The 26,433-nt window shown below is 45.8% G+C and overlaps 1 long non-coding RNA gene across 1 annotated transcript; it reads left to right on the top strand.

Annotated features, from left to right (window-relative positions):
* Positions 1-2,650: 2,650 nt before the first annotated feature.
* Positions 2,651-26,093, top strand: LOC119954427. The gene is made up of 3 exons (XR_005458243.1): positions 2,651-2,828; positions 23,325-23,416; positions 25,811-26,093. It is a non-coding gene; the product is annotated as an uncharacterized LOC119954427 (long non-coding RNA).
* The last annotated feature ends 340 nt before the right edge of the window (positions 26,094-26,433 follow it).

The raw sequence follows: 26,433 nt of genomic DNA, 5'->3' as shown, positions 1-26,433 counted from the left end.
AAATCAAGCGCCGTAATGCTTTACCCTGATTTAAAAATATAACCCAGAAAAATAGCCATGAAACCTGGTTACATTAATTCCCAGAGCATGCCTCCTGTTAATTGTGCCCATGTGTGGGCCTTTGAAGCACTCTTAAAATCAAACTTTATTTTTTAGGTGCAAGGGAACCAGTGGGCACAATTAAAGTCTTCAGATATTTGAAAAATGGCTAAGAAACTGACAGAGTACACCAAATCTATTGAATGGTTCCGTTTGTTTCTAAAGTCAATTTCAGTTATCTAAAACTGCGTTTCCCACTGGAGGCCAACTTACTAAAAAGACTTATTTTGGGGATCACATGATGTGAGAATGGGAACTGCTGCGTTTTACCGAGCTCTGAATTCTACCTGTTTTATCATCCTTTATTTTACCCTAATTCACATTCTATTATTGCTTACTTTTCAGACATATGCCTTGTACTATGTCCCTGGAAGATCCAGGCTATATTTTAGCGATGAGGAGCCGAGTTAAATCCAAACTATCGTCGTTTGATTGAGGCGGTCGGAGGTGGGTGGGGTGAGCCCAGCATACACTGGCTGGTTTTCTGGTGAGCGGTCCTGCGCCTCAGGGAATAGTGGAAGCGAAGAAGAGAATCTATTAATTAATAGAGCAATCAATTGTGGGCTCGCCTTCAGTCCTGGGAAATCCTGTGGCATGGTATGTCATTTACCCTGACCGACTCGAAGAGTAGGGGTCGCACGTGGAGTGTTTGTGTGCCTGGTCTCTTGTGAGGAGTGGGGGATGAATCCTCGACTGACATCAGATTTGGCTGCCATGCTTTTGCAATCTCAATTTGAAATCGTATCTGGCGATCAGGCGGAGGTAATATCCCCATTTGCGACCAAATCTGGGCCGGCGTTGTTATTCAGATGCTCCGCGCCCTCCAAATAGGTGTCATCTAGGAGCGCAATGCAGACCATTGCAACGGCGTCAGCGCCTTGCTTTGAGGCCCTACCCCGATGCTCCACCCCCGATGGGCCAAGTTCACGACCCCGCTTGTCGCGTGTGGTCTGAGTTTTCGTAAACCAGGCGTGATGGTGGCAGACTGTGTCCAGCACCACCACTGTCGAGAGGAAGCCGTGCTGCTGGCAAGTGGAGCTTCGGAGAGGGCTGGGAGGGGGGGGTCCTGGCAGACACTACATGGCGCTGCATGTCGACACCTTGCGCATGCGCCGCCACCGACCCAACAATTCTCCAGCCGTTTATGTTGGGAACGCTGGGTATTTTACCCGGTGCTGCTGGCCTCCCACCGGGCAGAGCATCGGTGTGGGTGCGGCATCGACTTTTTCATTGTAAAACTAGACACTTCTTCCAGACATAGCCTCAAAATCAGAGAATACAGCCCTTTGTATCCAGTCTTTGAGGCCTGGGGTTGGTCGGTGTTCCCAACCGTAGGTTTTATGTTTTCTTGACCTCTGTGCTAGTCGTGAGGAGGTTGGAGGTGGCTGGGCACGCCTAGTCACTCCCTCCTCCCAGAGCCTAGATTTCTTGATGTCTAAGTGTTGGGATGACGTGTCAGAGGTGGAAGGGCTTCATTTGATGGAACTTTTAATGGATTCTGGATGTTGCTTGACATACCTGTCATGTCTTTGGCCTTTCAAAGTGGCATAGATGGTGTAATTATCCTTCAGTAATCCTGAACTTTATTCCTTTGTGATTATTCTGTTGATTTCATGTCATTGTCCTTTCGTTATCTGATATTGTGGGAAGGGGTTTAAGAGGGATGCGGGGGGTCTCTGATATGGTGGTCAATGATATGGGGGCATCTCTGATATAAAGGGGTCTCTGATATGAAGTCTCCTATATGGTAGAGTCTTTGATATGTGGGTCTCTGATATTGGGGTTCTTTGAGATGGGCGTCTTGATGTGGGGGTCTAATGGGGGCTGTGATTAGATGGGTTGGGAGTGGAAGTAGGCAGGATTTGCAGTGTGGGGGGAAGGGGGCCCTCCGATGTACTTTGGGGGCACCTATGTTTCATACTTACCCCCTGGACCCATGGACCCAGCATCAGGGCCAGGCTTAAAAATACTTGCATCAATTCATACCCATGTGAATCCCAGCTGAAGGCCGGAGCATCACGGAGGCATGTAGAATGGGGCTTCCAGCTCGTTTATTGGATGCAATTGGGTTCAAATGATCCATTTGCATTTTCCCACCAGCAGTCGCATTTTTGCCCAACGTCTAATTTTCTGCCGCATTGAGAATTTCGCTACCCGTGGCAGGCGGAGTAGAATCCATCCACTTATGCTGAATTCTCGTGGTTGTTGCGAGCAATTGCTGCATGGGATGGGGTGCACCATTTTACCATAATTTCTTGCGTTATGCTCCTTTCCCTTGTTCTCTGGTAATGTGTGTCTACAGCAAGAAGAGTTTAGTGATCGTACTGGGCCATCCGTATTGCTGTACTTTTGTCCTCCTCTGTATCTATGAATATTGAGATATGTTTGATATGCAGTATCATTCCTGTGGTTTTATTGCATTCTTTGTTAAATTGGATACATTTTAATAAAAATACTTTAAAAAAAATGGTGATAAACCATTTTCTACTGGATTGATCAAACTTCACCATGTTATCACTTTTAAACAGATCAAGGAACATCTGTTAACACAAAGGAAAAAGAAACACAATTATGTTGTAAAATGCTGCCTGATTGAACTTGTTCATCGAAGCCTTTACCTTTGTGATTAGGCAAATGCATTTGAGCAGAAACATGAATCGTAACTTGACTGGAGAAAATGAACACACGTTTGAGTGCATCTACTCTACCTCAATGTGATCACAGAATTAGTCAGTATTCGTTTCTTAATTTAACTATTACTCTATAGTTTTAGATCAATAATGTACAAATAGGTATTTGATGATAAAGTGATTGGATATAATTTTTAAAATTTGAAACTATGTGCAACTTTGATTTGGATGTATAGAAATTTAATTCCATGATGTCAGCTACCTGAAGATTTATCTTCCTTGTTAGATTTAAGTAAATAGGACTGTAATAATTCATGGTATGAGATAACTAAAACATTTCCTGTGACACAAGTGTCCCAGGAAGTAAATTAAAGGCAGATTGAAGACAAGTAACATTGCCTAAGACAGACAACACTCTGTATGGACAGTACCATTTTATACAAAAGGATGTGTCACATTATTAATACATGAGTAACTGTGGATATGTACATGGACATGTAGACACTAAATGACTAATTAGCTCTTCAGGACCCTCAGGACCATAGACAACACATCAACTTTATTTCTTTCATTCACATGGGTGGCACGGTGGTTAGGATGGTGGCACAGTGGTTAGCATTGCTTCCTCACAGCGCCAGGGGTCTGGGTTTAATTTTGGCCTCCGGTGACTGTGTAGAGTTGCACTTTCTCCCTGTGTCGGCGTGCGTTTCCTCCAGGTGCTCCAGTTCCCTCCCACAGTCCAAAGATGTACACGTTAGGTGGATTGGCAAAGCTAAATTGCCCCTTTGTGTCCAAAATGTTAGATGGGGTTATAGGGATAGGGTGGGGCCTGACCCTAGGTATGGTGCTCTTTCATGTGTCGACATGATGGGACAAATGGCCGCTGGACTGTAGGTATTCCACGGTTCTATGATGAATGTCCTTTACAGTATATCAGGCTAAGAAACAGACAGGGTCTTCCCAGTCATCGGAGAATTTGTTAAGAACATCAATCCGTGGAAAGGTCAACAGCAATGTAAGTGATTGCAATATATTGATTTTGTAGATCGATAAAGTTCACTTGCTCATCGCTGTAAATCTTAGCTGGGAGGATTTCTTGTTATGTGTTTTCATTGCAAAAAGTGATCATATGTTAACAGAAGGCATGTTGCTGAGCTTCGTTAACAAGAGAAGATAAGTTATTTACCATCAGTTGTTATAAATTGATAAATATTGCCAGCCAATGTTAACAACAGTGAATGGAAAACTTTAGGAAAAAATTTACGTATTCCGTTTTGTCATTCAACACAAATTGTAATGGAGTGATGTTCTCCAATGATATTGTTTGTACAAACATTTGTAAATCATTGCATAATGTTAAAAAAAATAATTTTATACAATATGTTTCGAATATCTGCTTGTAATTTTACGGTAATATGGTAAAAACTAAAGGTGATACATCTTTGTATAACATAGGTCAACAGATTTGACACAGGCATAAGCAAACTTATTTAGGATGTGGTACCCTGATACCTTCAAACTAAACAGGAATAAAGCAAATTAAAAATATCAAGGCTGCATCTTGGTAAAGGTGATCATTGAGCATTCACATTTAAACCTCAAATTTGATGTGCGATTCAAGTGCCTAATTGGGACATTTTATGAAATTGAAGTTGTTGTATAAAGATCAGCTGTTGTCTTTACTTTATAATATCATCATCTCTTGCCTTAGTCTTTGGTGTTTGGATACATTAACTGAAGCCGTTCAACTTTAACACGTTGTCTGAAGCAAGCTTGGCATAATCATTGCACGATGGCAAAAAAGTTAATGTTCCAGACTATATTTGTCAGCAATGTTTGCTTATATACTTAAGACAGTTCTATGGTTCCTTCTTTATTTATACTGAAATCATGAGAATATTGCTTCTGCATTCACATGCAGCGTCAGAAGCACTCAATTGAATTAGTGCCTTGTAATTCACTGCTAACCATTTATTATCCTATATACATTTGATACTTTTAATTTAATGCAACACTGAAAAGCGTGCTGATCAGCCAGGCTTGCACCAAAAGGATATAATAAGGCATCTATGAACTCTTAGCTTGAGGAAAAATAAATAAAGCAGACAAGCATTTCATTTTTGATCTAACCTGGGAATTAATTTAAAATATGAAGTCTTATTAGATGACTTGATCATTGAGAGGTTTGCTTATTGAAATACTTGCTGATCATCTGGACGTGCTTCTCCTTGAAGACTAGCTGTGCTTTCATTCCTAGTACAGGGTAGATCTAGACACGGGTTCTCTGGATCAAATTTTGTGCATTGGTGACAATAGTCTTTGTTCACAGAGAAGATCTTAACGAGCGAGGTTCATGAAATTCAAAATGCAATTCATGAGCAATATAGCACCTACATGATAGCTCTATGAGGGCAATTTTTCCAATTCAATTGCTTCATTCTGGATACAATTGTATATTTTGCTTACCCAATAGTGCTTAAACATATTTTGAGAAACTGCATCAATTGAGTAATTATTTACATGAGCATAATAATCTTATTATCAGGATTGGCAGGAGTTTGGGCACTGGGGTCGGGGAGCTAAGATTTGGAATTGAATAAACACAAATAGAAATAAGTAAGGTATTTGATTTTGCATCTTGGAAATCAATACCATCACAACATGCCTCAATTATTCATATAGATCAAATTGGCATCAATGAACTGTGGATGTAAGTGTTGTCGGAGGTAAAAGAGCAACTAGTAATCAAACGACATCAAAACAAAAGGGATCCAGCAAAAGATTTGCTCTGTGCTCCAACTGTAATGTTATTGCAAACCCGCTCTGTATATTAAACAAAATTATTTAACAAACATTCAATTCAAAATGCAAGATTATTTAAGTTTTATAAAGTTTAAGAAAGGTTGCACTTTACATCCTTGCATTTGTAGATAAGCTACACTTAAGTCTACCATTGAGAAGAGTTGCCATTAAGAAGGGTCCACAAGAGAATCGGTTGATGGACCTTGTGACTTATCAACCACAATGGCATTTAGTGTGGTTTTCCTGTTGGACTGGCTTCCAGCTGGCTCAAAAGAGATCCCTTCAGTTCTAAGACATCACTGCAGGAGTTCCTCAGGGTAGTGTCCCAGGCCCAACAATCTTCAGATGCTTCATCAATTACCTTCCATCAAAAGGTCAGAAGTGCGGATATTTGCTGATGATTGCACAATATTCAGCACCATTCACAATACCTCAGATATTTAAGCAGTCTATGTCCAAAAGCAGCAAGGCCTGGACAATACCCAGGCTTGGGCTGACAAGTAGCAAGTAACATTTGTGCCACACAAGTGCCAGCCAATGACCATCTCGAATGAGAGAGAATCTAATCACCGTCCCTTGACATTCAATGACAATACCATCACTGAATCCCCCACTATCAACATCCGAGGGGTTACCATTGATCAGAAACTGAACTAGACTAACCATATAAATACAGTGGCTACACAAGCAAGTCAGAGGCTTGGAATCCTCACCTCCAGTTTCGCAAAGCCTGTCTATCATCTACAAGGCACAAGTCAGGAGTGTGATGGAATACTCTCCAATAATAATAATCGCTTATTGTCACAAGTCGGCTTCAATGAAGTTGCTGTGAAAAGTCCCTAGTCGCCCCATTCGGGCACCTGTTCGGGGAGGCCAGTACGGGAATTGAACCCGCGCTGCCGGCCTTATTCTGCATTAAAAGCCAGCTTTTTAGCCCACTGTGCTAAACCAGCCCCATTGCCTGGATGAGTGCAGCTCTAACACTCAAGAAGTTCAACATCATCTGGGACCAGGTAGCCTACTTGGCGGGCACCCCATTCAACCCCTCCACCACCGTCGCACAATGGCAGCAGTGTGTACCAGCTCCAAGATGCACGGCAAAACTCACCAAGGCTCCTTTCGCAGCACCTTCCAAACTCATGACCACTACCATCTAGAAGGGCAAGGGCGGTAAATACATGGGAACACCACCACCTGGAAGTTCCCCTCCAGGTCACTGATTATCTCAACTTGAAAATATATCACCGTTCACTGTCACCACTTTAAAATCCTGAAACTCCATCGCTAACAGCACTGTGGGTGTACCTACACCACGTGGACTGCAATGGCTCAAAAAGGCAACTCACCACCAACTTCTCAAGGGCAATTAGAGATTGGCAATAAATGTTGATCTAGCCAGCGAGGCCCGTGAATGAGTAAATGAAACGCCATTTTCCTCCAAGGAAGTTACTCACCCAGTTCAGTAGATAAGTAGACATGTTACTAGGGGCGAGATTCTCCGAACCCCCACCCTGTGGGAGTATCACCAGGAGTCAGTGTGAATCCCACCACCACTGTCCTCCTAATTCTCCTGCACCCCAAAAATTGCCCCAGAGTGAGTCGCGCCGCCCGCCTCGAAGGATGGCGGGGTCCAGCGTGACTCAATGGGCCCCGGGGCTGACCGCAATCTCCGGCCCGCAATAGGCCAAAGTCCCGCCCATTCTTTGCCGGTCCCGCCGGCGTAAATTAGAGTAGGTCCCTTACCGGCGGGACCTGGCGGAGCGGGCGGGCTCCGGGGTTCCTGGGGGGTCGCGGGGGGATCTGGCGCCAGAACGTGCCCCCATGGTGGCCTGGCCCACGGTCGGGGCCCACCGATCAGCGGGCAGGCCTGTGCCTTGGGGGCACTCTATTGTTCCGCACCGGAGGCCGTGGTCCTCCGCGATGGCCGATGCAGAAGCAAATCCCTCTGCGCATGCGCGGGGTGACGGCAGCACACGCTGATGCTCCCGCACATGCACCGACTCGCACTGGCTGGCGGAGGCCCTTTGGCGCCGGTTGGTGTGGCGCCAAGCCCCTATCCTGTCGGCCGGCGGGGCGCCAACCACTCCGGGGCGGGCCAGGCCCCTGAAGGTGCAGAGGAGTTAGCACCTTTGGGGCGGCCCGACGCCGGGGTGGTCCACGCCACTCCGTCCCGCCGGGACCCCCCGCCACGCCGGATAGGGGAGAATCCCACCCGTGAAGTCCACTCTGTTTGGATTGAATTTGTTTATTGTCATGTGTACCGAGGTACAGTGCAAAGTATTGTTCTGTATACAGTACAGACAGATCATTCCATATATGAAAAGAAATACATAGGGCAAACATAACTACACAATGTGGGCAGCACAGCAGCATAGTGGTTAGCACAATTGCTTCACTGCTCTCGGGTCCCAGATTCGATTCTCGGCTTGGGTCACTGTTTGTGCGGAGACTGCACGTCCTCCCGTGTGTGCGTGGGTTTCCTCCGGGTGCTCTGGTTTCCTTCCACAGTCCAAAGATGTGTAGGTTACGTAGATTGGCCGTGCTAAATTGCCCTTAGTGTCCAAAATTCCCCTTAGTGTTGGGTGGGGATACTGGGTTATGGGGATAGGGAGGAGGTCTGGGCTTGGGTAGGGTGCTCCTTGCAAGAGCCGGTGCAGACTCGATAGGCCGAATGGTCTCCTTCTGCACTATAAATTCCATGATTCTATGAAATACATAGACACAGGCATCGGTTCAAGCATCCAGAGTGTAGTCCTACTCAAAAGAGAAGATGTATGAAGAGATCAGTCCATGAGAGGGTTGTTTAGGAGTCTGGTAACAGCATGGAAGAAGTTTTTGAATATGTTAGTGTGTGTTCTCAGTCTTTTGCATCACCTGCCCGATGGAAGAAGTTGGAAAAGTGAATAAGCTGGGTGAGAGGGGTCTTTGATTATGCTGCCTGCTTTTCCAAGGCAGTGGGAGGTGTAGACAGAGTCAATGGATGGGAGTCGGGTTCGTGTGATGGACTGGGTTGTGTTCACGCCTCTCTGAAGTTTCTTACGGTCTTGGGCCGAGCAGTTGCGATACCAAGCAGTGATGGAGCCAGATTTCACAATCCTGCCATTACCATCCTCATCACCAAATGTATTAGACATTGAGCTAACATGTCATGCAGAACATTCTCCATTGCCTGACACCAGTAGCGGATTTCCCAATCCGCTGCCACACATGGGACAACCTCAGCACCTCCCGATTTACCAACCAGGAGACCAGGCCACTGGCAGCTCCGTCGCCCTGAACAACCTCTTTCCCCACTCTCCCTGTCATAATATCCACTCATGTATCTAATGAGATGCAGACAGGCAGTAGTTGACACATGGGATGACCAATGAACACACAACACAGAACAACCAATCACCAGACAAGACACCACCACTATAAAGCTCACAGGGCATTAAGACCCTCTCTTTTCGGGACCCAGACACTGAGACAGTCAGAGTGCACATGTCAGTGGACATTATTGCCAAGTGGTAGCTAGTAAGTCTGGTCGAACCAGTAAGAGGTCGTTAGTAGGATTAGTAGAGTGTCAACCCATAGCTGAACATGTACGGCAGCACGGTAGCATAGTGGTTAGCATAAATGCTTCACAGCTCCAGGGTCCCAGGTTCGGTTCCCGGCTGGGTCACTGTCTGTGCGGAGTCTGCACGTCCTCCCCGTGTGTGCGTGGGTTTCCTCCGGGCGCTCCGGTTTCCTCCCACAGTCAAAAGATGTGCGGGTTAGGTGGATTGGCCATGCTAAATTGCCCGTAGTGTCCTTAAAAAAGTAAGGTTAAGGGGGGAGGGTTGTTGGGTTATGGGTATAGGTTGGATACGTGGGTTTGAGTAGGGTGATCATTGCTCGGCACAACATCGAGGGCCGAAGGGTCTGTTCTGTGCTGTACTGTTCTATGTTCTATGTACAGCCGTTTATAGTTTAAATAAAACCGTGTTGGATCATGAGGCACTCTCAATTACGACACGAAAGTTAGGTCAGTAATCAAAGGCTTTAATAAGCAGTGAACAATGGCAGCCTCCATGAGAAGTGTGCTCGCAAAATGGAGTCTCATCTTAAGTACTGTTTCCCAGGGGGCGTAGCCAGAGGCGGAGTCCCCCAGGGTTCCAAGCCTCTTAAAGGGGCAATGTATTCCGATCATCACAAGCCTCTTAAAGGGGCAAGGTATTCCGATCATCACAGATCATCTCCCATGTTAGACGTTTGTTTCTGGCCTCCCTGCATCCAGTTGCAGTCAACGTCAAATCAATCCGCCTAACACATCACTCTCTACTTCAAACCGTGCCCCCAAATCAAATCCACCTTCTCCTGAGCCACTCAACCCTTATATCTCCCTTAGTCCACCCACTCCTTCCCTCTCCTTTAGTCCATCCACCCTTCCCTCTTCCTCCATCCTTAACTTCACCTTCCCCTGAGCCTTTTACTCCTTCCCACCATTGTAGCTCTTCCTCCCCCTTCCGAGGGTCACACCAGCATCACCACAGGGTGTTGGCGCTGAGTTGGCAGTATGAATGGGTCTTGTCCACCGAATGGAGGATGATGCCAACTTCTTTGAGATGAGCCCTACTGTTCCTCATTGTCTGACAAAGTCTGACTCCTGTCTTTAAGATAACATATCACTGTCCGCCTGATGATACCTGCATGTGTGATGGCAATTCCTTCTCATGGGCCCAAATATGTTGGTGGGGAGGGAGGGGTGCAGGAGATGGTGAATGGTTAGGGCTCACACACTGGGATGCTGTGCTACAATGCGGGCTCACACCGCTGCCCCATTACCTGATACTTCTCAGCGAGGGTGCAGGCATGTAGGACATTCATGTGTCAGAGGCACCCTGTCTCCCACCTCTACCCACCCGGCCATTGCACAACATCCAGCAACATCCTTTGCACCCGTGAGACAGAGGTTAGAGGAAGATCGGACTGGTGTTGCACAAGTGAGTACTTACATCATGTATACCCCTCTCTCTTACTATCTCCTCTCTACTCCACCTGTGTCAACTTAAGTGGCGTCTATCTTTCTAATCTTTTGTGCCTTCCTGCTTTTTATTCATGTTACCCCAGACAGCATATCAGAATTAGAGGTGGCCTGTTACATAGCTCGCTGTCTGCCCTGAGATATCCATGGCAACCGTCCTGTGGAGGGCCTGTGCCTGGATAGGCCTGGCAACTTTTGGATGTCACAGGTGACGATGTATCAGCCTGTTCTGCCTGATGCTCACAGCATGCGTTAGTGTCAGGTAGAGGAGAGTTGGATGGGGTTAAGATGTTCCAGCTGGCAAGGGCCCCATCATTTCTTCTTCTCTCAGGGCGCTCGCTGGCCCCAGGGTTACTCCGTGGTACAGAGGGGAGGGTGGAGTGAACTCTGGAGGTGTGACTGTCACCTGGCCCTGCCAGTCCTGGAGGCCCGCTCTTGTCTGAACCAGGATTGTGATGTCCCCAGCTAAGGTGCACTGAGACTGCAATACGTCCCTCATCAAGTGAGCCATGTCCCTCGGTCATGTCTCTCTGGGACTGTGTCTTGTTGCTTAGTGCCTGTGACATATCCCTCTGTATCTGGGTGTGGTCCCTCAGCATCCGGCCAATGATCTCAGCCATGACCTTTTGTGAATGGGCCCAGCTCTGGAGAGCTGCAGCATTGTCCATTTGCATCCAGGACGTGCTCGCCTGTGGTTGGATTCTCCTGTCCTGCGCCTCAACCATGGACAGCACAATGTGCCCCATGTCCTGACACATGGTTCTAATGTCTTGCCCCAGGCCTTTATTCATGACCACCACCTTTTCAGTGTTAGCCTGGATACCATGCATTGTCGGTATCATCTCCTGCGTCTGAAGGCGGCTGGATTCCTCCAGCTGGACTTGCAGGTGCTGGAAAGTTGCTGACACCCCCTCCTGTAGATTCTGGCTGTGTTTCTGCATCTGTACCAGTGATGGGATCATCTTTTCCAGAAACGCAACATCTGTCTGTGTGACAGCTGTTCCCTGAGATCAGGCAGCACTCCCAGCATCTATCCCTCGGGAATCCCTGCCTCTGCCTGATGTGCTAAAGCATGTGTGTGATGCCCAGCAGAGGATGACCCAGGAGCCTGAACGTCTGCCAAGGTGACAGTCTCTGCCACGATGGATGTTGCAGGTGAAAGAAGTGCCGAGACTTCGGTGTCATCCCCAGAGTCATGCTCTGGGGTGTTCTGAGGGTCTGGTTGGGGAGCAGTGACCCCCAGGTGCGCCGGCCTCATCTGAAGGAAATCAAGGCCAAAGACACGGGGTGAGACCCTGGGGGGACTGGCCTGGGAAAGAGGGTTGATTAACTTGCTATAGGGACATCTGCGTTGCATTGGACTCTCACTAGTTTGGTGTATGCCGACCTCCATCGTAGCTACTGCCTTCTCCTTAACATCCCAGCCAGTTTTAGGGCCTTTTTCTCAGAGGCGGTGTGGACCAAATATTTGAGATTCCCCCTCTTGTCTCCTGGAGATTATGTGCTGCTTTACCTTTGGGGACACGGAAAGGATTTGAATTTTATGGGATAAGTAGGTGGCACCATGCGTGTGCAAGGCTCCTGGCCAAAGAGGACAATACATTGGTTGGGATTTCATGGAGGGAGAGTTGTGAAGGAGATGCAGGCAGGTGGGGTGTTGTTGGCCTCTCAGGGCTAGGGGGCAGATTTGGAGAGTGATACCAGGGGCACAGAGGTGGTTACTCACCCAAGCTGTTCGAAGGAAGTGCAGCATTGCGTGGCGGTTCTCTTGGTGAGGTTGGTAGCACTCATAGCCTCTGCCACCTCATCCCAGGCCTTGTTCGGCCTAGCGGGCTTAAGACTCCACCCTACCCTAGGGAAGAGGGTGTCCCTCCTCTGCTCAAATGGGTCCTGCCTACGTTCAATCTCAGATTCCAGGAGCTGGTCTTTTCGCTCCCATCTTCTTGGCTGGAAAGACAGTCGGTACTGAGCAGAGCGTTTAAAAGCTGCTCCAGCTTATCAGGCTCTGAAAGTGAATCCCGACCCCAGTGAATCAGAGGTGGGGGGGGGGGGAATCGGGAGGTTTGCAGGTGGGCTGTGTGCTGGCCCATTTGTATGACATGACCTTTTCCTGGCTGGCGCGCCTACTGGCAGTGCGCAGTGATTCTCCACCGGCAGCAGTACTTAGTCTACAAAATAGAGAATCCAGCCCCTATGTATTCCAGTAGTTGGTCAATACTGGCATGCTTCAAACTATATGAAATAGATTGTACTCCATCCTGGGTAAAATAGTTTTGCAAAATAAAATTGAAATGACATTATGAAAAATTACCAAGGCAGTATTGCAAGAACAGCTCAATATGCAACAACAAATTAATGACAAGTGCTTCAAGTTGTCCTTGGGCTCTTTTCATTATAGAACACTTGAATTCAGTACCAAAAATAATAATTATGATCTTTCTTCATGGAATAATTGTGAGTTTTCTTCAGCATCCAAAAAACTACTTCTAGATTTATGGAGCATAAATCATGTGGGTGCATTGTGTACTGAGATTCTTCATTCAGCATAATAGACTCATAACTGATGAGCAGCATAGTGCTTTTTGAGGAATGAAAGAACACTTGAGTCAACAATACCAGATCAGGGGTGTAGTTTAACCACCCCATTGCACGCAGCGGGAATCTGGGCGTCCCAGTTAAATAGTGGGAAAGGCCAAAATCGAGACTCACACCGGGCGCAAATCGATTTGCGCAAATCTAACCAGCCCACTTCCGATGGCGAGTTCCGGATCTCGCCCAAATATGGCAAGCACATTATTAAGCACCATTGACATTAATTTCAATCTCATTCGTGAGATTGACTTTGAATGCAACGGTTTCCCGGAAATTGGCCAATTTCCCAGCAAGAAATCACGTGGGTACCGTTTAGTACTTCTTTTTAAAAACATAAAGCTGTTTCCAAGGGGTTGGACTTTGGTTGGAAGTTGCACCTGGCATTTTCGTCTTTGAGACCTTCTGGCCACCCTGAAATATTGTGGATACCCATAACTGGGGCAACTACAGCTGCTGCCCATCTGTCCTCCCAAACACTTCCAGGACAGGGCCCTGTACTTGGTTATATGCTGAAAGTCACTTTAACTCCCTTTGATTCTGAGCAGCCTCTAGCTTCAAAACAAAATCCCTTCACAGCTCTCAAGTGGCTGCAGGAGTGTGTTTGCTGTTTACTCCTGCTTTTGGCTGCAAAATCCTGAAGGCCTAGTTTTTGTTTGCTGCTGCTTCTTCTGCTTCTGTGTCTTGGAATAAGACAAAGGAAGGATGTAAGCTTGCCTACTATTAATCTGAAGAGGGAGAAGGGGTGCTGTTTCACCCTCTGTTGCTCTCTATGTTAGTGTGACTTTCTGGTGATGATTGTTCCTGTCTTTTACGGTTTACTGTTTTACTGCCGACTGTTTAGTGTTTGATGTCTGGAGGCCATGGCAGGGATTCTCCGACCCTGCGCCGGGTCGGAGAATCCCCGAGGGGAGGCGCAAGTCTGCCCCGCCGCCAGCTTCACTATTCTCCGGCGCTTTTTTCGGGCGCCGGTGGGATTCCCGCCACGCCGGTTGGGGGCCGTTGACAGTGGCCCTTCTGGCAATTCTCCAGGCCCCGATGGGCCGACAAGTTTTGCCCAGTCCCGCCGGCGTGAATTACCCACCTCACACACGGTGGGACCTGGAAGGTAAATGTGCGGGGGCGGTCCTGGGGGGGGGGGTTGGGTGGGTGGGGGATCTGATCCCCATGGTGGCCTGGCCCACGATCGGGGCCTACTGATCGGCGGGCGGGCTGGTTCCGTGGGGGCCTTCTTTCCTCCGTGCCAGGCACCTGTAGGGCTCCGCCATATTGCCAGGGGACCGGTGCGGAGAAGGGAATCCTGTACATGCGTGGAAGTACGCCGGCCATTCTGCACATGCGCAGAAATGCACCACCCATTCCGTGCATGCGCGAAGTCGCGCCGGCCCTTCGGCGCCGGCTGGAGCTGCGGAAACCACTCAGGCGGCAACCTGGCCCCCTAGAAAGTGGAGAATTCCTCACTTTTGGGGGCCGTTGATGCCGGAGTGGTTGCCGCCGGTTTTTACGCTGGCGTGGGACATAGTCCCATTATTGGAGAATCCCGCCCCATGTGTTTATCTGCTGCAGCCCCATTTCCTTCTGTGGCTTGGAGTCCGGAACCTACTGCCAGTGCTGGAGAGGGGGAAGAGGTGCTTTCTTGCTATTCTGCCATGCTCTACATTGGTATGTCTTTTGTGTCATGTGACACAAACCATCAGCCCCCCCCCCCCCCAGCGAGTTACTTTCCACTGATGCAATTCTCCTGCTGGGGACTGCAGAAGAAGGAGGGAGCATCAAGTTGATTTGGATGTTGGTGACTTCATTGTATTGTTGACTGTTCTAAAGTTTCACGTGTATTCGGTTTTCTTGTTATGAATGCACTGTTGTAGCTTTGTATTTGTACCTATATTCTCTAGCGAAAACGTGCCTGTGTGCCTTTTCCTTGTCGGTTAATGGAAAATGTGATACGTAGACTGTTTGTTTTCTGTCTTCTTTGTATAAAGGTACTATTGACCATTTAATACAAAAATATTCTCAAGTGGCATCTTGTGAGTATACGTGCCTTGTCTCTGACAATGATTATTGCATCGCACTTCAATCAAGCTTCGTAGCCTGAAAACTTTGCCTGATCTCTCGGAGCATCAGCACCACAGAGACAGCAGCCAACAATCAAACACTCAGTGGTTTCAGCAGCGGGGATATACTCGCAACGAGAGAATGATTGTGCAGATCAGGGGAGGGCAACGGAGCATGGTATCCTAGGGTTTAGGGACTCCTGCTGTAGCTGGGGGTGAGTGTGAAGAGCAAGATTTTCCAGCATACTGGGCTCACTGGATGGCACTCTGAGAGAAGGCAGACACGTAGAGGTGGGGAGGCTTGAGGGATCTGAGGATCCCAGGTGGAAGCACTGACTCATTGTTGGACTCTTCTTCTCCAATTCCTTACAATGGATGATGGTGTTGTTCCCACAGATGACAATGCAGCAGCCAGACGCCGGAGGAGGCAGCACAATCGATGTTGGCTGGAGGCAGCACCCCATGTGCAGGGGGCCAGAGCACACCCGAAGACCAGGCCACCCATCAGGCCGAGGAGGGAGCCAGAGGAGGATGCCAGCGATATCCCGCTGTATCGTCTTCCAAGGAGATGACGGATAGCATGTGCCGCAGGAGACTCTGTGGCACCTTTGCCACATCCTCAGACTTGGCACCCCATGGAGGAGAAGGACACCTGCCCCCAGTGGCATGAAAGTCACTGCAGCCCTGAACTATGCCATCGGTCATTCCAGGGCTCGAGCGGGAACTTGGGGCGGCATGAAAGCACAGTGGTTAGCACAGTTGTTTCCCAGGGTTCCAGCTTCGATTCCCGGCTTGGTCACTGTCTGTGCGGAGTCTGCACATTCTCCCCGTTTCTGCGTGGGTTTCCTCCGGGTGCTCCGGTTTCCTCTCACAGTCCAAAGATGTGCAGGTTAGGTGGATTGGCCATGCTAAATTTCCCCTTGGTGTCCAAAAAGGTTAAATGAGGCAACTGGGTTACAGAGATAGGGTGGAGGTGTGGGCTTAGGTAGGGTGATCTACCCTAATAGGTAGGGTGATAGTGGCGATGCCTTGATGGTGGTCTCAGAGGACCTTTGGATGGCAGAGGGGACTATTCCAAATGACCAGGCCCCATCAGATGGAGATCCTGGGAGAGAATGGGCATGTGGTCAGTGAGAGGGAAGTATAATTTTGCCTGCCATGAACAACTCACTTGAGATAGGTCATCTGGGTGAAGGTTAATGGATTCTCACTTCTTTGGTGCAAGCCAACATTGCTGTCGGTGACCACTCTTACCAAGGACAACCTCACGATTTCCAGAGTGCGTTCCTCACAAGCGGTGTGGACTCAGATCTTTGGTATTTTGCCCCCTGTCTTGGCCCTTCCCCACTTCTTATGGGCTATCTTCTCTTTCGGTGACAAAGGGAGGGCTTTTTGTGCTGCGCTTGATGGAGCAGTGTGGTCTACAGCAGGTGGCATGTGTGGGCACCGCAACTGGGCATGAAGGGATAATTTTCCATATGCTGGTGGGTACCAGGTGGTGCTAACGTACAATCACGACGATCGGATGTGGCGAGGGTGTGAGGTGTCAGCCAGGGATTTGTGGTGGGGTGCTGGAATTCGAGGGGTGGTTGGCAGAACTGATGTCAGGAGAGAGTTGGCAATTTAACCTTGCAGCTCCGTGGAGGTCATTGGTCTTCTTCCTACATTTTATGACGGTCCTCCTTGTGCTTCCCGCACTGACCATCGCTGCCACTGATTCCCATGCTTATTGGTGGCCCTGCTGCTGGTTCTCCAATGTCCTCAGGGGAACAGGATGTCCTGCCTCTCATCGATATCAATGAGAAGCATGGTCAGGTCGGTATCGCCAAAGTGAGGAGCAGGTCTGCGTGCTGCCATACTTGTGTGTTGACTGGGAGTGAGTGATGAGGGTGCGCTTAAAAGCGGCTCTCCCTTGTTAACGGTGAGCTGCTGAGGCATAAGTCTGACAAATCAGATGGTGAGACAGCCAGTAATACTGAGAAGCTCTTGAGGGCTTGTGGTAAGCTATATTAGGGATATTGCAGTACCTAGGTGGGATGTACCTTATACTGTCGTATGAGTGGTAGAACCTGCCTGCTGGTTCTGCCCAGTAGGCGGAGCATAAGAGTCTGTGTTTCACTCACAGCAGTCATTCTGTACCGGAGCTGCTGGGGTAACTACTTGTTCATTAAAGCCTTCAATTGGACTACAATCTCACTTCAGTAGTGATTGATCGTGCATCAGGGCTCAATTCCGGTACTTGGTGCCATTTAGCATGGGCCATGGTCTCCCTATCGGGGCCGTCAAGAAACACCACGCCAATCGCGGGCAAAATGGCACAGATATATTCTCATTTAAATCACCCCCCCGGTTCTTCTGTGTATTTTGGATTTGTTTCAACAGCCTATATACTGGTGTTCAATTGTTGTGATTAAAATAAACATAAATATATGTTATGCATGTCTTCTTCATGCCTCTTGTCGAAAAATCCAAACACATCTTCCAGATTAAATTAGCGATAGCAAATATTTTAAATTGAATTAAGTGCCTTTCAAGATCAGATAACAGAGGCTGTTTGACTATTTAGCTTCATCTTCCATTGAAATCTATCCACCAATCCTCCCAAATCACAGCATCTAATTACCTCAGATCATTTCAGAGCTTTCCTTGCACTCTTTTGCTTAAAGGGCAATTCCAGCGATTAAATCTGTCTGTCCACGAAGAAGTGCCTCTTCCCATCAGTTCTGAGATTGCTTTGGTTCATTTACATACAACGCAGGTTCTTTGCCACTTGCTTTCTTTCTGGATTTTTGACACTTGCAATTATTTTCAAACTTCTCATAATTCAATTATCTGACATTAAGCACCAGCCTCATGACTCTTCCCTGCACTGTTTCCAGGGCTTAAGTGATTTGATGTTCTCTTCATGACATTGTGATCAGAATTAAATATGTTGTTCGAACTGGAGCCTGAGCAAAGCACAATGTAGGTTCAGCCAAGCAAAGCTGAACCTACGTTCTGCTGACTTGGCAACATAAGCTCAGTGTTAAGATTGCTTCATTGATTACTGCCTTGCAATGACTGAACATAGTAAATGTTGAATCTAATCCACTCCCAGGGGACTTTCAGTCTCTCCCCTAACTAGTCTGACACAATTCATTCAGTAATTATGTGACACGTTTATTTTTCTTCCAATGTGTAACACCTTATACTTACCTCCATTGAACGTCAGCCATCATTAGCAAGTCTATCACAATGTTGTTTATGGTCAGTTAATACTATCTTGTTACAAATGTATTTCTCATACAATTAGGTACTAATGATGTTGACTAAAGCAACCATGTTTATTCAGCCACTGAGGCATTTTCATCAAAGACACTCCATCACTATCTTTAATTTAGTGAATGCAAATCCAAGTGATCGTCTCCTTCTTAGCTGAATTTAAGGTGATTAGTCTGTCACTTAGTCTGTAGAGGGGACACTCCTCGGTAACGTGCAGCTTTAAAAAAAACTAATTCAAGGGATGTGGGCGTCGCTGACTAGGTCGGCATTTATTGCCCATCCCTAATTGCCCTTCAGAAGGTCATGGTGAGCCGCTTACTTGAGCCGCTGCAATCTATGGACTGTAGATACACCCACAGTGTCATGAAGGAGGAGGTTCCAGGATTTTGACCCAGCAACAGTGAAGGAATGGCGATATGTTTCCAAATCAGGGTGGTGAGTGACTTGGAGGGGAACTTCCAGGTGATGGTGTTCCCATGTGTGCTAGTTTGGTAAACAAGGTTACAGTTGATTTACAAAGATGGAGCAATCACCCCCTGTCCTTAACTGGCAGAATACAATCAATAAAAATTAATGGCCTGCCTCGTTTTCTGTTTCTATTTCCATGCTGGGCGGCACGGCAGCACAGTGGTTAGCACTCTTGCTTCACAGTGCCAGGGACACAGGTTCGATTCCCGGCTTGGGTCACTGTCTGTGCAAAGTCTGTACGTTCTCCCCGTGTCTTCGTGGGGTTCCTCTGCATGCTTGTTAGGTTAATTGGGCATTCTGAATTCTACCACAGTGTCACTGAACAGGCGACTAGGGAATTTTCACAGTAACTTCAATGCAGTGTTAATGTAAGCCTACTTGTGACACTAATAAAGATTATTACCAATATTTTTACCTAAATCCTTTCCTGGGAATAGATAGTCAATTTCCACATTCATTTGGACTGGAAAAATCTCAAAATTCCGAAAAACAGATGGACAATCAAAAGGTCGGGCATTACCAATTTTTAAAATATTATTATTGGACAGAAAACACTGAAAAGATGCTCAAATGGTATGAAGATGTAAAGGAGGCATGAATACAGATGGGTCCTGTGAAAAGTCAGGACTACGGGCATTTTTAACCGCTGCCTTACCCTTTTCTTCTGATAATATTCCAAAACTCCAGTAATTCCTTATTGAAGATTTGGAATCAGTTTAGCCAATATTTTAAATTAGGTGAGGTATCAAATCTCATGCCAATATATCCAAATCATATGTTTACACCGATAAAACTTAATAATAAATTCCAAAATTGGGAAAGGAAAGGGATTATTAGAATGAAAGATTTCTTTGTGGAGAACAGATTTGCAAATTCTGAAGAATTAGTGATGAAACTTGGGCTCTCACAAACAGACATATCTAAATATTTACAGATACATGAATTTGCTGCAAAATAATTTTTCATCTTTTCCAGTAATGTACCTCCTTGTTATAAGAAATAATTCTATTATTAATGGGAAACAAGGAAAAAAAGACATCTGGGATTCATAGAAGACTTATTGCAGAGGAATCTATAACCCTAGAATCAAAACCAAGTGGGAAGAAGAACTGGGATCTGAATATAAGATTGTGTTTGGTGTGAGATAATGTGATAATAATCTATTGGTGTCACAGGTAGGTTTACATTAATACTGCAATGAAGTCACAGTGAAAATATCCTAGTCGCCGCACTCCAGCACCTGGTTGGGTATACTGCGGGAGAATTCAGAATGTCCAATTCGCCTAACAAGCACGTCGTTTGGGACTTGTGGGCGGAAACCGAAGCACCCCAAGGAAACCCACGCATATACGGGGAGAACGTGCAGCCTCTGCGCAGACAGTGACCCAAGTGGGAATCGAACCTGGAATCCTGGTGCTGTGAAGCAACATGCTAACCACTGTGCTACTGATTTTGCACAGAATTAATTTCACATCATCATGTGCTAGATTAGGATTGAGACAATTAAAGATTGTGCATAGAGCCCCTTTAACTAAATCAAAAATAAGTAAAATGTTTATAGAAGTGGAGGTCAAATGTGAAAGATGTAAAATTGGCCCTGCCAATCATTCAAATACGTTCTGGACATGTCCTGAACTCATGGGATTTTGGGTCTCCTTCTTCCGCACCATGGCGGCCATTCTCCAAATTAAACTGAATATCTGTCCTCTAATAGCCATATTTGGGGTTTCAGATATACCAGAATTGCAGACAAAGGCTAGAGCTGATGCTCGAGCATTCGGCTCGCAGACGGAATTTAATAGAATGGAAATCATCGTCTCCACCTAATGCCTCACTATGGCTTGGAGATCTTATGGAATTTCTGTATCTTGAAAACATCAAATATTTCATAAAGGGTTCAATTGACAAATTTTACCATAGATTGGAACCTTCCATTTTATACTTTGACGATTTGATAACCGTTATCTGTTAAAGAAAAGATAGAATGGGAAAGGGATGGGAGTGATTTGTTGTTGGTTATCAAAAAGGGAGGGGATGAAATTTATTGTTATTGTTATTATTTATATTGTTTGTTTTTATATTTAATATTTAAAAACTTCATTTAAAAAATGTTGGCTTAATTTTACATCTGTTTTGAAGCAGCAAGGTTGTAGGAGATTTGTGTGAGTGGTTCTTTAGCCTGGGAAGAGAGCCGTTATTATGAGCCAATTGGGGCAGGGATTGGTGAAATGTAGACAGGCATAAAATTAGAGCAAATTTGGGCATTGTGTAAATATATATAAGACACTTTCTCCTAGGTTTCCTTAAACATCTATGTGTGGTATCTGATTAACATGCGACTTGCATTTAATTTATGCAAATTCAATTATGAAATTCCACCCCATAAAATATAGTCAGCAAGTCAGATTATATTGCTTTTGAATGTTCACACTCTTTTTCTGAAGAAGTGCGTGAGGTCGTGGAATGATTGGATCAATACTTGAAGGGGAGCAATTGCCTCCCTATATTCTAAGAGCAGTGGAGAGAAACTAATTGGATAGGTATACCAAAGAGCCAGCACAAGTACAATGGCCTGCATGGTCTCTTAATTTGCTACACCACACTATGAAACTATGGCCAGGAATTTCCATCCCTGTCACGGTGGGACCCATCATGGGAGATTCGGCAGCCCAGTCAAAATCCCATTGACTCTTGTGTCCCACTAGATGCTAACCCTAGAATTGACAGATCTCTGGTCTCCACTCACCAGGATTGTCTAAACCTTCTGAGCCAGAAACAGAAATGTTACCACTAAGTCAAAGACGCATGGCCATCAAGTTAAGTTGATGAGAGCCAAGAGCAACATGTGTGGGGCATGGTATATAATCAAAAAGTAGGGAGAGATCATTCTTCTGTTCATGCCAGCGGGATCTTCCAGTCCTGCCTATGCACACTCCCGTCCCAGTGACATTGGATGGGTTCAATGGAAAATGGCACTGACAGCAGCAGAAGATAATGCTACTGGCCAACAGCAGGTAGCCTCCTGCCATTGAGAAACACGCCCTGGGGAGGTCAGAGAAGTTTGCCCACAGTCAATAAGTAGTATATAGTTGCTTGGATAAGCAACCAATCACTTCCAAATATGTCTCTCTGTACTAATTATCGTGCAGAATCTTTCACTATGTTCTATATGTCAAAAACTGACTTGGAGAGCATTTAAAAGAAATGAAATGTGGCAGCTCAACTTTTGTTACTGTAATGACAAATAGTGCATCCAGAATCAAATAACATCATTGAGTAAAAAGGATGCGTGAAGAGGTAAAGAGCTAGGAATGGCTTTTAAGGGTCAAAAGCTGTGACTGTGTGTGTCAAATAAACACAGCACAGAATCACATAGAGCTGCTGCCAATACATTGTCCAATTTATCGGCAGCACCTCTTCTAAAAATTCATCGCAGCAACTTCACATTAGCAATGTGACAAAACAATGCTCGGAATCTGTAACATAAAATTCCAGTCACTTCTGATGGAAACTCAGCCACGATTGTCTTGTTATGCTCTAAGTGTGGCATAAGCGGCTTCCTTGTGGTGACTGGACAAAGGAAGGTTCAGACGTGGAGATAACTTCAACACGTTTATTAAACTATATACACTTCTATTACTCGGGTTCGACACTACTGCTAATCCTACTATAGCTACCCAGACTGACTAACCAGTCTGCGACAATCCACGTGGTGGGAGTGATATTGAATCAACCCTGTGTCTGTACTCACTGACTGTCTCCACTGGAAAGAGACAGATCATGTGTGTGGTGTCCTTTATATATGGGTTGGTGTAATGCCCTCCTGTGGTCGTGTCACCTCTGTGTGTATTGTGAATGCCCATTGGCCGTGTCCTATCTTACTGACCTATTGGTTGAATGTCTGTGTGTGATGTCTCTGGTGCTCCCTCTAGTGTCTAGCTAGTCTATGTGTATTTACAGTAACCCCTTGTGTATTTACAGTGATGCACATCACCACAACAATGAACTGTTAAATACTGATCCAGGCATAAATCTTCCCCAGTCATCCCATTTTCTAATGAACAGCCCTCAAGATCTAATTATTCCAATGCCATTTACAACTTGAAACAGCAGCACGGGGCGATTCCACAATCACCATCTCTTGTGATTTTGTTCCATTATGTTAATGAACATAGAATCACAGATTGCACACTCATGATTTCCCAAAATACACTTCATATATGTGTGGCAAATCGCTTAATCAGTCCTCGTGTATTAAAAGTGCATTAACTATTGTTTGCACAAGTTTTTTTTTCAAAGACGATTTTCTGTTAACATATTTGAACTCTAGTTAATGCATTCTGGTACACTTGTCATTGTCCACATTTTGAACCTTCTTAGCAAATCTCTTGACTTGAGCTCCTTCTGTCTCTATAGCACCCAAACTATCCAGGCAGAATACAGAGCAAGTCCCTTCAGGGCTTCATTTCACCTTGAATTAAAGAGACAGACCTAAAACATGACAACAGGTAAGTGAATTCGCCTAAAGTAGGGTCGCGCTTAAAGAGGGAAAAAAGCTTAAAGTTATATTAGCTAGAAATTTAAGTTAAAGTAAAATACAAAGGAAGAATGAAGAGTTAAATAAAGATATTCATTTTACATTCAAACAAGGCAAGTTATTGAAGAACATGTACTCTCAGTTAATAAAGTCACCATGGTCCCAGATGAATGACCGAAGGCTGCTTTTACCTTTGAAGGGGAGAGCTGACTGGTGGTGATTGTACATGAGGATCTCCTCACCTCAGGCGAGGGGCAAGGTTGAGAAGGCGGGGCCTTCATGAATAACCTCAGCCGGTACGGAATTGAATCCGCGCTGTTGGCCTCGCTGTGCATCACGAACCAGCTGTCCAGCTAACTGAGCTAAACCAGCGCAATGATTCTGCAGTTGGTTTAATATCTTGACCCATCATTTTTAAAATTTTTGTTTTAATAAATTTAGAGTACCCAATTCATTTTTTCCAATTATGGGACAATTTAGCGTGGCCAATCCACCTACCCTGCACATCTTTGTGTTGTGGGGGGCGAAACCAAGGCAAACATGGGGAAAATGTACAAACTCCACATGGACAGTGACCCAGAGCCAGGATCGAACCTGGGACCTCGGCCCTGTGAGGCAGCAGTGAGGCAGCAGTGCTAACCAATGCGCCGCCATGCTGCCCTTTTTGACCCATCATAAAACTTTGTTTTTGTTCTTTTCTCCATTCCCTCCTCGCATTTATCTCTGCACTTGCTTAAAAACTGCAACGTCTCTCACATTTACGAGCTCTGGGAAAAGGTCACAGACATGACACAGAATGTAATGCCCTTCCCAAGGTGAGTTTGGAGGTGAGGCATTGAGTCAGGTGAGAAGGTGCCAGGTAAGATCCCCACTACCTTCCCTTCCATACTCCGGCCTTTCCACTCCACTGCCAATTGAGGCCTTAATATGGGCAATTAAATCTCACTTATTGTCTACTTAAGGGCCTCATCCTGCTGTCGCTGGTATTCACCCAGCTGCACGTGAGGTAGTTGCCACATGGAAAGCCCAAAAGGCAAGTCCAACAGGCTCCCAGGATGGTCATGAACTAATTGCCTGATTGAGGGACCCAGTATCAGGAATCAGGGCTCACTGAGAACCATCCCACTGCTCTTGGTACCGACTCACTCCCCCATGCCTCCCCCCCACCCCCCCCCCGCACCCCCATGACCGCCACCCTGCAACACCCATCTGGCCCTCACGCATCTATGACTTAGCACCCTCAGCAATCCTCAGCCTCTCCCTGCGTATATTGTTGGCAGTTGACACTGAGCCCACTGGCGCTGCCTGTAATGGGCAGCTGCTGACCTTTGATTATGCAGCAGCTCTCTGGCCAATGCAATTCCCCAAAGAAGCAAACATGGGGCCCCAGGAGCTTCACCAATGACTAAACAAGACCCCCAATAGCCTTAATGTGACTTGTTATCCCTGCTTCTTGAACTAGAAACAAAATTATGGAAACGCTTCGTAGGTCTGGCATCATCTGTGCAGAAAGAAGCAATCAATGTGTTTGTTGTTATTTTCACATGTTAATTAGTGGGGTTTATATTACAATAAAATTGGACTGAACAGTTGTATATCTTTACTCTGGTTACAGAATGTGAGCTGCAACATTTTAAGACCTGTCTAGAGAGGAGCCCGTAGTCAGTCTGCCAGATGTAAAAATTTATTATTTTTACTGAGGTGCATAAAATAATAGTTCAAATAAATCCACAATAATACTGGGACAGGACATGAAATTAAAATAGTAAAAAATATTTTGAAAGAGATTGAAGAACTTATTCCATAAACATTTGGAACAATTTGCCCTGCAGGGTCGCAGAAACAAAAACCTTAGGGAGATTTCAAAATGCGATTGTCCAATTTAGTGGGAGAGTGAGGGCATTCGCTTCAACGAGCTGAATGTTCTTTTCTTGCCTTTGACTTTTCTTAGGTTCTTATGTTTCCAGTTGGTTTACCACAGGCTTTTATTCATTGCAACCTTTCTGTAAGTGATCTGAGACAACTGCTCTTGCAGAAAATAGATTTTTTTTTAATGAATTCCAATTCCACCCAACAAGATGCTTTTGAAGCCCCAGAGTGCCATCCTTGACTATCTAAATAAACTCTCACATGCTCTTTGTACGCAAACATTTACAGAAATGTTCATTATAACTCCTGGACTGTTTCTTTTTATTTGGTTTGGATCCCATTCATTTTAATGCTGAGTCAGATCACTTTTCTTCAGCAGCGCTGATGTGGTGCAAATCAACTGGGTAACAAAGGCAGAGTCAGACCATCACTTTGTTTGTTAAATAAGGTGGGAGTTTTTAAGTGTCCGAGTAAAGAAACTTGTTTTTGATTCCAGGGTGAAATCAATGGAGCCTGCCAACCTTCAAATTGCTGTAAATTGGAATTGTTAACAACGAATGGCTGAATTCACTGAAGTTCAGCTTCAGTGATCAATGAGGCTATTTAGCTTTACGTGCATTGCGCACAAATGGGCAAAACAGCTGGAAGTGCGAAGAAATGCTTCCATTATGCAGAAAGACAAATATCATCTTTGAAACGAATAATGTTGGATTCCAGCTGTTTCCTTTTGAAACAGTTAAGCCAGGATGATGAATACGCCAGGATATTGCTAATCTTATTAAAAGCTACCTTCTGGTTGGTTAGTTGAGTTTCTTTTTGTCATTGCAATTGGAAATGGAAGAATTTGGTTCCTAAATGGAGCCACACGCACCTTTTTTCTAGAAAGGTATTGCATTCAAACTAAAAACAGATAATCTGGGAAATACACAGCACGGTGGCACGGTGTTTAGCACTGCTGCCTCACAGCTCCAGGGACCCAAGTTCAATTCCAGTTTCGGATGACTGTCTGTGTGGAGTTTACACTTTCTCCCTGTGTCTGCCTGAGTTTCCTTCAGGTGCTCTGTTTTCCTTCCACAGTCCAAAGAGAGCAGGTTAGGTGTATTGGCCAAGCTAATTTTC

Source organism: Scyliorhinus canicula, chromosome 19, assembly GCF_902713615.1.
Source record: "Scyliorhinus canicula chromosome 19, sScyCan1.1, whole genome shotgun sequence".
Lineage (NCBI taxonomy): Eukaryota > Metazoa > Chordata > Chondrichthyes > Carcharhiniformes > Scyliorhinidae > Scyliorhinus > Scyliorhinus canicula.
The sequence above is the reverse complement of the archived record's forward strand: the minus strand, read 5'-3'. Positions and strand labels throughout refer to the sequence as shown.